We start from the raw sequence: 12,921 nt of genomic DNA, 5'->3' as shown, positions 1-12,921 counted from the left end.
CGATGCAATTTCTGTGTTTCACCAACTCTGATAGTCCACAGATTACTGAATGCCTCCAGATGTGCATCGGAAACTATTACTGGTTTTCCATGGAATGATCAAAGCGTAGACTGTTTGAGACATCACTCCCATGGAGGAAAGTGCGCATGGTGACTGTTGTATTCAATCCCGATGCAATTTCTGTGTTTCATCAACACTCAGTTAATCCACAGATTTCAGAATGCCTCCAGATGTGCATCGGAAACTACTACTGGTCTTCCAGGGAACGATCAAAGCGTAGACTGTTTGAGACATAACTCACATGTAGGAAAGTGCGCATGGTGACTGTTGTATTCAATCCCGATGCATTTTCTGTGTTTCACCAACTCTGATAGTCCACAGATTACACAATGCCTCCAGATGTGCATCGGAAACTATTACTGGTCTTCCAGGGAATGATCAAAGCGTAGACTGTTTGAGACATTACTCCCATGGAGGAAAGTGCGCATGGTGACTGTTGTATTCAATCCCGATGCAATTTCTGTGTTTCAACAACACTCAGGTAATCCACAGATTTCAGAATGCCTCCAGATGTGCATCGGAAACTACTACTGGTCTTCCAGGGAACGATCAAAGCGTATTCTGTTTGAGACATTACTCGCATGTAGGAAAGTGCGCATGGTGACTGTTGTATTCAATCCCGATGCAATTTCTGTGTTTCACTAACTCTGATAGTCCACAGATTACAGAATGCCTCCCGATGTGCATCGGAAACTATTACTGGTCTTCCAGGGAATGATCAAAGCGTAGACTGTTTGAGACATTGCTCCCATGGAGGAAAGTGCGCATGGTGACTGTTGTATTCAATCCCGATGCAATTTCTATGTTTCATCAACACTCTGATAGCCCACATATTACAGAATGCCTACAGATGTGCAGCGGAAACTACCACTGGTCTTCCAGGGAACGATCAAAGCGTAGACTGTTTGAGACATTACTAACATGGAGGAAAGTTCGCATTGAGATTGTTGTATTCAATCCCGATGCAATTTCTGTGTTTTATCAACATTTCGAAGGTCCAGAGATTACAGAATGCCTCCAGATGTGCATCGGAAACTACTACTGCTCTTCCAGGGAACGATCAAAGCGTAAACTCTTTGTGACATAACTCCCATGGAGGAAAGTGCGCATGGTGACTGTTGTATTCAATCCCGATGCAATTTCTGTGTTTCATCAACACTTTGAAGGTCCACACATTGCAGAATGCCTCCTGATGTGCATCGGAAACTACTACTGGTCTTCAAGGGAACGATCAAAGCGTAGACTGTTTGAGACATTACTCCCATGGAGGAAAGTGCTCATGGTGACTGTTGTATTCAATCCCGATGCAATTTCTGTGTTTCATCAACACTCTGATAGTCCACAGGTTACAGAATGCCTCCAGATGTGCATCGGCAAGTAACACTGGTATTCCATGGAACGATCAAAGCCTAGACTGTTTGAAACATTACTAACATGGAGGAAAGTGCGCATGGTTGCTGTTGTATTCAATCCCAATGCAATTTCTGTGTTCCATCAACACTTTGAAAGTCCACAGATTACAGAATGCCTCCAGATGTGCATCGGAAACTACTACTGGTCTTCCAGGGAATGATCAAAGCGTAGACTGTTAGAGACATTACTCCCATGGAGGAAAGTGCGCATGGTGGCTGTTGTATTCAATCCCGATGCAATTTCTGTGTTTCACCTACACTCTGATAGTCCGCAGATTACAGAATGCCTCCAGATGTGCATCGGAAACTACTACTGGTCTTCCAGGGAATGATCAAAGCGTAGACAGTTTGAAACATTACTCCCATGGAGGAAAGTGCGCATGGTGACTGTTGTATTCAATCCCAATGCATTTTCTGTGTTTCATCAACACTCTGATAGCTCACATATTACAGAATGCCTCCAGATGTGCATCGGAAACTACCACTGGTCTTATTGGGAACGATCAAAGCGTAGACTGTTTGAGACATTACTCGCATTTAGGAAAGTGCGCATGGTGACTGTTGTATTCAATCCCGATGAAATTTCGGTGTTTCATCAACACTCAGTTAGTCCACATATTACATAATGCCTCCAGATATGCATCGGAAACTACCACTGGTCTTCCATGGAATGATCAAAGCGTAGACTGTTTGAGACATTACTCCCATGGAGGAAAGTGCGCATGGTGACTGTTATATTCAATCCCGATGCAATTTCTGTGTTTCATCAACACTCAGTTAATCCACAGATTTCAGAATGCCTCCAGATGTGCATCGGAAACTACTACTGGTCTTCCAGGGAACGATCAAATCGTACACTGTTTGAGACATTACTAACATGGAGGAAAGTTCGCATGGAGATTGTTGTATTCAATCCCGATGCAATTTCTGTGTTTTATCAACATTTTGAAGGTCCACAGATTACAGAATGCCTCCAGATGTGCATCGGAAACTACTACTGGTCCTCCAGCGAACGATCAAAGCGTAAACTCTTTGTGACATTACTCCCATGGAGGAAAGTGCGCATGGTGACTGTTGTATTCAATCCCGATGCAATTTCTGTGTTTCATCAACACTTTGAAGGTCCACACATTACAGAATGCCTCCTGATGTGCATCGGAAACTACTACTGGTCTTCAAGGGAACGATCAAAGCGTAGACTGTTTTAGACATTACTCCAATGGAGACTGTTGTATTCAATCCCGATGCATTTTCTGTGTTTCATCAACACTCTGATAGTCCACAGGTTACAGAATGCCTCCAGATGTGCATCGGCAAGTAACACTGGTATTCCATGGAACGATCAAAGCCTAGACTGTTTGAAACATTACTAACATGGAGGAAAGTGCGCATGGTGGCTGTTGTATTCAATCCCAATGCAATTTCTGTGTTCCATCAACACTTTGAAGGTCCACAGATTACAGAATACCTCCAGATGTGCATTGGAAACTACTACTGGTCTTCCATGGAATGATGAAAGCGTAGACTGTTAGAGACATTACTCCCATGGAGGAAAGTGCGCATGGTGTCTGTTGTATTCAATCCCGATGCAATTTCTGTGTTTCACCTACACTCTGATAGTCCGCAGATTACAGAATGCCTCCATATGTGCATCGGAAACATCTACTGGTCTTCCAGGGAATGATCAAAGCGTAGACAGTTTGAAACTTTACTCCAATGGAGGAAAGTGCGCATGGTGACTGTTGTATTCAATCCCAATGCAATTTTTGTGTTTCATCAACACTCTGATAGCTCACATATTACAGAATGCCTCCAGATGTGCATCGGAAACTACCACTGGTCTTATTGGGAACGATCAAAGCGTAGACTGTTTGAGACATTACTCGCATATAGGAAAGTGCGCATGGTGACTGTTGTATTCAATCCCGATGAAATTTCGGTGTTTCATCAACACTCAGTTAGTCCACATATTACAGAATGCCTCCAGATGTGCATCGGAAACTACCACTGGTCTTCCATGGAACGATCAAAGCGTAGACTGTTAGAGACATTACTCCCATGCAGGAAAGTGCGCATGGTGACTGTTGTATTCAATCCCAATGCAATTTCTGTGTTTCATCAACACTCTGATAGCTCACATATTACAGAATGCCACCAGATGTGCATCGGAAACTACCACTGGTCTTATAGGGAACGATCAAAGCGTAGACTGTTTGAGACATTACTAACATGGAGGAAAGTGCGCATGGAGATTGCTGTATTCAATCCCGATGCAATTTCTGTGTTTTGTTAACACTTTGAAGGTCCACAGATTACAGAATGCCTCCAGATGTGCATCGGAAACTACTACTGGTCCTCCAGCGAACGATCAAAGCGTAGACTGTTTGAGACATTACTCCCGTGAAGGAAAGTGCGCATGGTGACTGTTGTATTCAATCCCGATGCAATTTCTGTGTTTCATCAATACTCTGATAGTCCACGGATTACAGAATGCCACCAGATGTGCATCGGAAACTACTGCTGGTCTTCCAGAGAACAATCAAATTGTAGACTATTTGAGACATTACTCCCATGGAGGAAAGTGCGCGTGGTGACTGTTGTATTCAATCCCGATGCAATTTCTGTGTTTCATCAACACTCTGATACTGCACAGATTACAGAATGCCTCCAGATGTGCATCGGAAACTACTACTGGTCTCCCAGGGAACGATCAAAGCGTAGACTTTTAGAAACATAAATAACATATAGGAAAGTGCGCATGGTGACTGTTGTATTCAATTCCGATGCAATTTCTGTGTTTCATCAACACTCTGATACTGCACAGATTACAGAATGCCTCCAGATGTGCATCGGAAACTACTACTGGTCTTCCAGGGAATGATCAAAGCGTAGAGTGTTAGAGACATTACTCCCATGGAGGAAAGTGCGAATGGTGACTGTTGTATTCAATCCCGATGCAATTTCTGTGTTTCATCAACACTCTGATAGTCCACAGATTACAGAATGCCTCCAGATGTGCATCGCAAACTACTGCTGGTCTTCCAGGGAACAATGAAAGCGTAGACTATTTGAGACATTACTCCCATGGAGGAAAATGAGCATGGTGACTGTTGTATTCAATCCCGATGCAATTTCTGTGTTTCATCAACACTCTGATAGTCCACAGATTACAGAATGCCTACAGATGTGCATCAGAAACTACTTCTGATCTACCAGGGAACGATCAAAACGTAGACTGTTTAAGACACTACTCCCATGTAGGAAACGGCGCATGGTAACTGTTGTATTCAATCCCGATGCAATTTCTGTGTTTCATCAACACTCTGATAGTCCACAGATTACAGAATGCCTCCAGATGTGCATCGGAAACTACTACTGCTCTTCCAGGGAACGATCAAAGCGTAAACTCTTTGTGACATTACTCCCATGGAGGAAAGTGCGCATGGTGACTGTTGTATTCAATGACGATGCAATTTCTGTGTTTCATCAACACTTTGAAGGTCCACACATTACAGAATGCCTCCAGATGTGCATCAGCAAGTAACACTGGTATTCCATGGAACGATCAAAGCCTAGACAGTTTGAAACATTACTAACATGGAGGAAAGTGCGCATGGTGGCTGTTGTATTCAATCCCAATGCAATTTCTGTGTTCCATCAACACTTTGAAGGTCCACAGATTACAGAATGCCTCCAGATGTGCATCGGAAACTACTACTGGTCTTCCAGGGAATGATCAAAGCGTAGACTGTTAGAGACATTACTCCCATGGAGGAAAGTGCGCATGGTGACTGTTGTATTCAATACCGATGCAATTTCTTTGTTTCACCTACACCCTGATAGTCCGCAGATTACAGAATGCCTCCAGATGTGCATCGGAAGCTACTACTGGTCTTCCAGGGAATGATCAAAGCGTAGACTATTTGAGACATTACTCCCATGGAGGAAAGTGCGAATGGTGGCTGTTGTATTCAATCCCGATGCAATTTCGGTGTTTCATCAACACTCAGTTAGTCCATAGATTTCAGAATGCCTCCAGATGTGCATCGGAAACTACTACTGGTCTTCCAGGGAACGATCAAAGCGTAGACTGTTTGAGATATTACTCGCATTTAGGAAAGTGCACATGGTGACTGTTGTATTCAATCCCGATGAAATTTCGGTGTTTCATCAACACTCAGTTAGTCCACATATTACAGAATGCCTCCAGATGTGCATCGGAAACTACCACTGGTCTTCCATGGAACGATCAAAGCGTAGACTGTTAGAGACATTACTCCCATGCAGGAAAGTGCGCATGGTGACTGTTGTATTCAATCCCAATGCAATTTCTGTGTTTCATCAACACTCTGATAGCTCACATATTACAGAATGCCACCAGATGTGCATCGGAAACTACCACTGGTCTTATAGGGAACGATCAAAGCGTAGACTGTTTGAGACATTACTAACATGGAGGAAAGTGCGCATGGAGATTGCTGTATTCAATCCCGATGCAATTTCTGTGTTTTGTTAACACTTTGAAGGTCCACAGATTACAGAATGCCTCCAGATGTGCATCGGAAACTACTACTGGTCCTCCAGCGAACGATCAAAGCGTAGACTGTTTGAGACATTACTCCCGTGAAGGAAAGTGCGCATGGTGACTGTTGTATTCAATCCCGATGCAATTTCTGTGTTTCATCAATACTCTGATAGTCCACGGATTACAGAATGCCACCAGATGTGCATCGGAAACTACTGCTGGTCTTCCAGAGAACAATCAAATTGTAGACTATTTGAGACATTACTCCCATGGAGGAAAGTGCGCGTGGTGACTGTTGTATTCAATCCCGATGCAATTTCTGTGTTTCATCAACACTCTGATACTGCACAGATTACAGAATGCCTCCAGATGTGCATCGGAAACTACTACTGGTCTCCCAGGGAACGATCAAAGCGTAGACTTTTAGAAACATAAATAACATATAGGAAAGTGCGCATGGTGACTGTTGTATTCAATTCCGATGCAATTTCTGTGTTTCATCAACACTCTGATACTGCACAGATTACAGAATGCCTCCAGATGTGCATCGGAAACTACTACTGGTCTTCCAGGGAATGATCAAAGCGTAGAGTGTTAGAGACATTACTCCCATGGAGGAAAGTGCGAATGGTGACTGTTGTATTCAATCCCGATGCAATGTCTGTGTTTCATCAACACTCTGATAGTCCACAGATTACAGAATGCCTCCAGATGTGCATCGCAAACTACTGCTGGTCTTCCAGGGAACAATGAAAGCGTAGACTATTTGAGACATTACTCCCATGGAGGAAAGTGAGCATGGTGACTGTTGTATTCAATCCCGATGCAATTTCTGTGTTTCATCAACACTCTGATAGTCCACAGATTACAGAATGCCTACAGATGTGCATCAGAAACTACTTCTGATCTACCAGGGAACGATCAAAACGTAGACTGTTTAAGACACTACTCCCATGTAGGAAACGGCGCATGGTAACTGTTGTATTCAATCCCGATGCAATTTCTGTGTTTCATCAACACTCTGATAGTCCACAGATTACAGAATGCCTCCAGATGTGCATCGGAAACTACTACTGCTCTTCCAGGGAACGATCAAAGCGTAAACTCTTTGTGACATTACTCCCATGGAGGAAAGTGCGCATGGTGACTGTTGTATTCAATCCCGATGCAATTTCTGTGTTTCATCAACACTTTGAAGGTCCACACATTACAGAATGCCTCCAGATGTGCATCAGCAAGTAACACTGGTATTCCATGGAACGATCAAAGCCTAGACAGTTTGAAACATTACTAACATGGAGGAAAGTGCGCATGGTGGCTGTTGTATTCAATCCCAATGCAATTTCTGTGTTCCATCAACACTTTGAAGGTCCACAGATTACAGAATGCCTCCAGATGTGCATCGGAAACTACTACTGGTCTTCCAGGGAATGATCAAAGCGTAGACTGTTAGAGACATTACTCCCATGGAGGAAAGTGCGCATGGTGACTGTTGTATTCAATCCCGATGCAATTTCTTTGTTTCACCTACACCCTGATAGTCCGCAGATTACAGAATGCCTCCAGATGTGCATCGGAAGCTACTACTGGTCTTCCTGGGAATGATCATAGCGTAGACTATTTGAGACATTACTCCCATGGAGGAAAGTGCGAATGGTGGCTGTTGTATTCAATCCCAATGCAATTTCTGTGTTCCATCAACACTTTGAAGGTCCACAGATTGCAGAATGCCTCCAGATGTGCATCGGAAGCTACTACTGGTCTTCCTGGGAATGATCATAGCGTAGACTATTTGAGACATTACTCCCATGGAGGAAAGTGCGAATGGTGGCTGTTGTATTCAATCCCGATGCAATTTCGGTGTTTCATCAACACTCAGTTAGTCCATAGATTTCAGAATGCCTCCAGATGTGCATCGGAAACTACTACTGGTCTTCCAGGGAACGATCAAAGCGTAGACTGTTTGAGATATTACTCGCATTTAGGAAAGTGCGCATGGTGACTGTTGTATTCAATCCCGATGATATTTCGGTGTTTCATCAACACTCAGTTAGTCCACATATTACAGAATGCCTCCAGATGTGCATCGGAAACTACCACTGGTCTTCCAGGGAACGATCAAAGCGTCGACTGTTAGAGACATTACTCCCATGCAGGAAAGTGCGCATGGTGACTGTTGTATTCAATCCCAATGCAATTTCTGTGTTTCATCAACACTCTGATAGCTCACATATTACAGAATGCCTCCAGATGTGCATCGGAAACTACCACTGGTCTTATAGGGAACGATCAAAGCGTAGACTGTTTGAGACATTACTAACATGGAGGAAAGTTCGCATGGAGATTGTTGTATTCAATCCCGATGCAATTTCTGTGTTTTGTCAACAGTTTGAAGGTCCACAGATTACAGAATGCCACCAGATGTGCATCGGAAACTACTGCTGGTCTTCCAGGGAACAATCAAATTGTAGACTATTTGAGACATTACTCCCTTGGGGAAAGTGCGCATGGTGACAGTTGTATTCAATCCCGATGCAATTTCTGTGTTTCATCAACACTCTGATACTCCACAGATTACAGAATGCCTCCAGATATGCATCGGAAACTACTACTGGTCTCCCAGGGAACGATCAAAGCGTAGACTTTTAGAAACATTAATAACATATAGGAAAGTGTGCATGGTGACTGTTGTATTCAATCCCGAAGCAATTTCTGTGTTTCATCAACACTCTGATACTGCACAGATTACAGAATGCCTCCAGATGTGCATCGGAAACTACTACTGGCCTCCCAGGGAACGATCAAAGCGTAGGCTGTTAGAGACATTACTCCCATGGAGTAAAGTGCGCATGGTGACTGTTGTATTCAATGACGATGCATTTTCTGTGTTTCATTAACACTCTGACAGTGCACAGATTACAGAATGCCTCCAGATGTGCATCGGAAACTACTACTGGTGTTCCTGGGAACGAGCAAAGCGTAGACTGTTTGAGACATTACTCGCATTTAGGAAAGTGCGCATGGTGACTGTTGTATTCAATCCCGATGCAATTTCTGTGTTTCATCAAAACTCTGATAGTCCACATATTACAGAATGCCTCCATATGTGCATCGGAAACTACCACTGGTCTTCCAGGGAACGATCAAATCCTAGACTTTTTGAGACATTACTAACATGCAGGAATGTGCGCATGGTGACTGTTGTATTCAATCCCGATGCAATTTCTGTGTTTCACCAACACTCTGATAGTCCACAGATTACAGAATGCCTCCAGATTTGCATCTTAAACTACTACTGGTCTTCCAGGGAACGATCAAAGCGTAGACGGTTAGAGACATTACTCCCATGCAGGAAAGTGCGCATGGTGACTGTTGTATTCAATCCCAATGCAATTTCTGTGTTTCATCAACACTCTGATAGCCCACATATTACAGAATGCCTCCAGATGTGCATCGGAAACTACCACTGGTCTTATAGGGAACGATCCAAGCGTAGACTGTTTGAGACATTACTAACATGGAGGAAAGTGCGCATGGAGATTGTTGTATTCAATCCCAATGCAATTTCTGTGTTTCATCAACACTCTGATAGTCCACAGATTACACAATGCCACCAGATGTGCATCGGAAACTACTGCTGGTCTTCCAGGGAACAATCAAATTGTAGACTATTTGAGACATTACTCCCATGGAGGAAAGTGCGCATGGTGACTGTTGTATTCAATCCCGATGCAATTTCTGTGTATCACCAACACTCTGATAGTCCACAGATTACAGAATGCCTCCAGATGTGCATCGGAAACTACTACTTGTCCTCCACGGAATAATCAAAGCGTAGACTGTTTGAGACATTACTCCCATGGAGGAAAGTGCGCATGGTGACTGTTGTATTCAATCCCGATGCAATTTCTGTGTTTCATCAACACTCAGTTAGTCCACAGATTTCAGAAAGCCTCCAGATGTGCATCGGAAACTACTACTGGTCTTCCAGGGAACGATCAAAGCGTAGACTGTTTGAGACATTACTCCCATGCAGGAAAGTGCGCATGGTGACTATTGTATTCTATCTCGATGCAGTTTATGTGTTTCATCAACACACTGATAGTCCACGGATTACAGAACGCCACCAGATGTTCATCGGAAACTACTGCTGGTCGTCCAGGGAACAATCAAAGCGTAGACTATTTGAGACATTACTCCCATGGAGAAAAGTGCGCATGATATCTGTTGTATTCAATCCCGATGCAATTTCTGTGTTTCATCAACACTCTGATACTCATCAGATTACAGAATGCCTCCAGATGTGCATCGGAAACTACTACTGGTCTCCCAGGGAACGATCAAAGCGTAGACTGTTAGAGACATTACTAACATGGAGGAAAGTGCGCATGGTGACTGTTGTATTCAATCCCGATGCAATTTCTGTGTTTCATCAACACTCTGATACTCCACAGATTACAGATTACCTCCAGATGTGCATCGGAAACTACTACTGGTCTCCCAGGGAACGATCAAAGCGTAGGCTGTTAGAGACACTACTCCCATGGAATAAAGTGCGCATGGTGACTGTTGTATTCAATCTCGATGCATTTTCTGTGTTTCATTAACACTCTGACAGTCCACAGATTACAGAATGCCTCCAGATGTGCATCGGAAACTACTACTGCTCTTCCAGGGAACGATCAAAGCGTAAACTCTTTGTGACATTACTCCCATGGAGGAAAGTGCGCATGGTGACTGTTGTATTCAATCACGATGCAATTTCTGTGTTTCATCAACACTTTGAAGGTCCACACATTACAGAATGCCTCCAGATGTGCATCAGCAAGTAACACTGGTATTCCATGGAACGATCAAAGCCTAGACAGTTTGAAACATTACTAACATGGAGGAAAGTGCGCATGGTGGCTGTTGTATTCAATCCCAATGCAAATTGTGTGTTCCATCAACACTTTGAAGGTCCACAGATTACAGAATGCCTCCAGATGTGCATCGGAAACTACTACTGGTCTTCCAGGGAATGATCAAAGCGTAGACTGTTAGAGACATTACTCCCATGGAGGAAAGTGCGCATGGTGACTGTTGTATTCAATCCCGATGCAATTTCTTTGTTTCACCTACACCCTGATAGTCCGCAGATTACAGAATGCCTCCAGATGTGCATCGGAAGCTACTACTGGTCTTCCAGGGAATGATCAAAGCGTAGACTATTTGAGACATTACTCCCATGGAGGAAAGTGCGAATGGTGGCTGTTGTATTCAATCCCGATGCAATTTCGGTGTTTCATCAACACTCAGTTAGTCCATAGATTTCAGAATGCCTCCAGATGTGCATCGGAAACTACTACTGGTCTTCCAGGGAACGATCAAAGCGTAGACTGTTTGAGATATTACTCGCATTTAGGAAAGTGCGCATGGTGACTGTTGTATTCAATCCCGATGAAATTTCGGTGTTTCATCAACACTCAGTTAGTCCACATATTACAGAATGCCTCCAGATGTGCATCGGAAACTACCACTGGTCTTCCATGGAACGATCAAAGCGTAGACTGTTAGAGACATTACTCCCATGCAGGAAAGTGCGCATGGTGACTGTTGTATTCAATCCCAATGCAATTTCTGTGTTTCATCAACACTCTGATAGCTCACATATTACAGAATGCCACCAGATGTGCATCGGAAACTACCACTGGTCTTATAGGGAACGATCAAAGCGTAGACTGTTTGAGACATTACTAACATGGAGGAAAGTGCGCATGGAGATTGCTGTATTCAATCCCGATGCAATTTCTGTGTTTTGTTAACACTTTGAAGGTCCACAGATTACAGAATGCCTCCAGATGTGCATCGGAAACTACTACTGGTCCTCCAGCGAACGATCAAAGCGTAGACTGTTTGAGACATTACTCCCGTGAAGGAAAGTGCGCATGGTGACTGTTGTATTCAATCCCGATGCAATTTCTGTGTTTCATCAATACTCTGATAGTCCACGGATTACAGAATGCCACCAGATGTGCATCGGAAACTACTGCTGGTCTTCCAGAGAACAATCAAATTGTAGACTATTTGAGACATTACTCCCATGGAGGAAAGTGCGCATGGTGACTGTTGTATTCAATCCCGATGCAATTTCTGTGTTTCATCAACACTCTGATACTGCACAGATTACAGAATGCCTCCAGATGTGCATCGGAAACTACTACTGGTCTCCCAGGGAACGATCAAAGCGTAGACTTTTAGAAACATAAATAACATATAGGAAAGTGCGCATGGTGACTGTTGTATTCAATTCCGATGCAATTTCTGTGTTTCATCAACACTCTGATACTGCACAGATTACAGAATGCCTCCAGATGTGCATCGGAAACTACTACTGGTCTTCCAGGGAATGATCAAAGCGTAGAGTGTTAGAGACATTACTCCCATGGAGGAAAGTGCGAATGGTGACTGTTGTATTCAATCCCGATGCAATTTCTGTGTTTCATCAACACTCTGATAGTCCACAGATTACAGAATGCCTCCAGATGTGCATCGCAAACTACTGCTGGTCTTCCAGGGAACAATGAAAGCGTAGACTATTTGAGACATTACTCCCATGGAGGAAAGTGAGCATGGTGACTGTTGTATTCAATCCCGATGCAATTTCTGTGTTTCATCAACACTCTGATAGTCCACAGATTACAGAATGCCTACAGATGTGCATCAGAAACTACTTCTGATCTACCAGGGAACGATCAAAACGTAGACTGTTTAAGACACTACTCCCATGTAGGAAACGGCGCATGGTAACTGTTGTATTCAATCCCGATGCAATTTCTGTGTTTCATCAACACTCTGATAGTCCACAGATTACAGAATGCCTCCAGATGTGGATCGGAAACTACTACTGCTCTTCCAGGGAACGATCAAAGCGTAAACTCTTTG

The sequence above is a fragment of the Schistocerca gregaria genome, chromosome 10 (assembly GCF_023897955.1).
Source record: "Schistocerca gregaria isolate iqSchGreg1 chromosome 10, iqSchGreg1.2, whole genome shotgun sequence".
Lineage (NCBI taxonomy): Eukaryota > Metazoa > Arthropoda > Insecta > Orthoptera > Acrididae > Schistocerca > Schistocerca gregaria.
Note: the sequence above shows the minus strand (reverse complement) of the source record.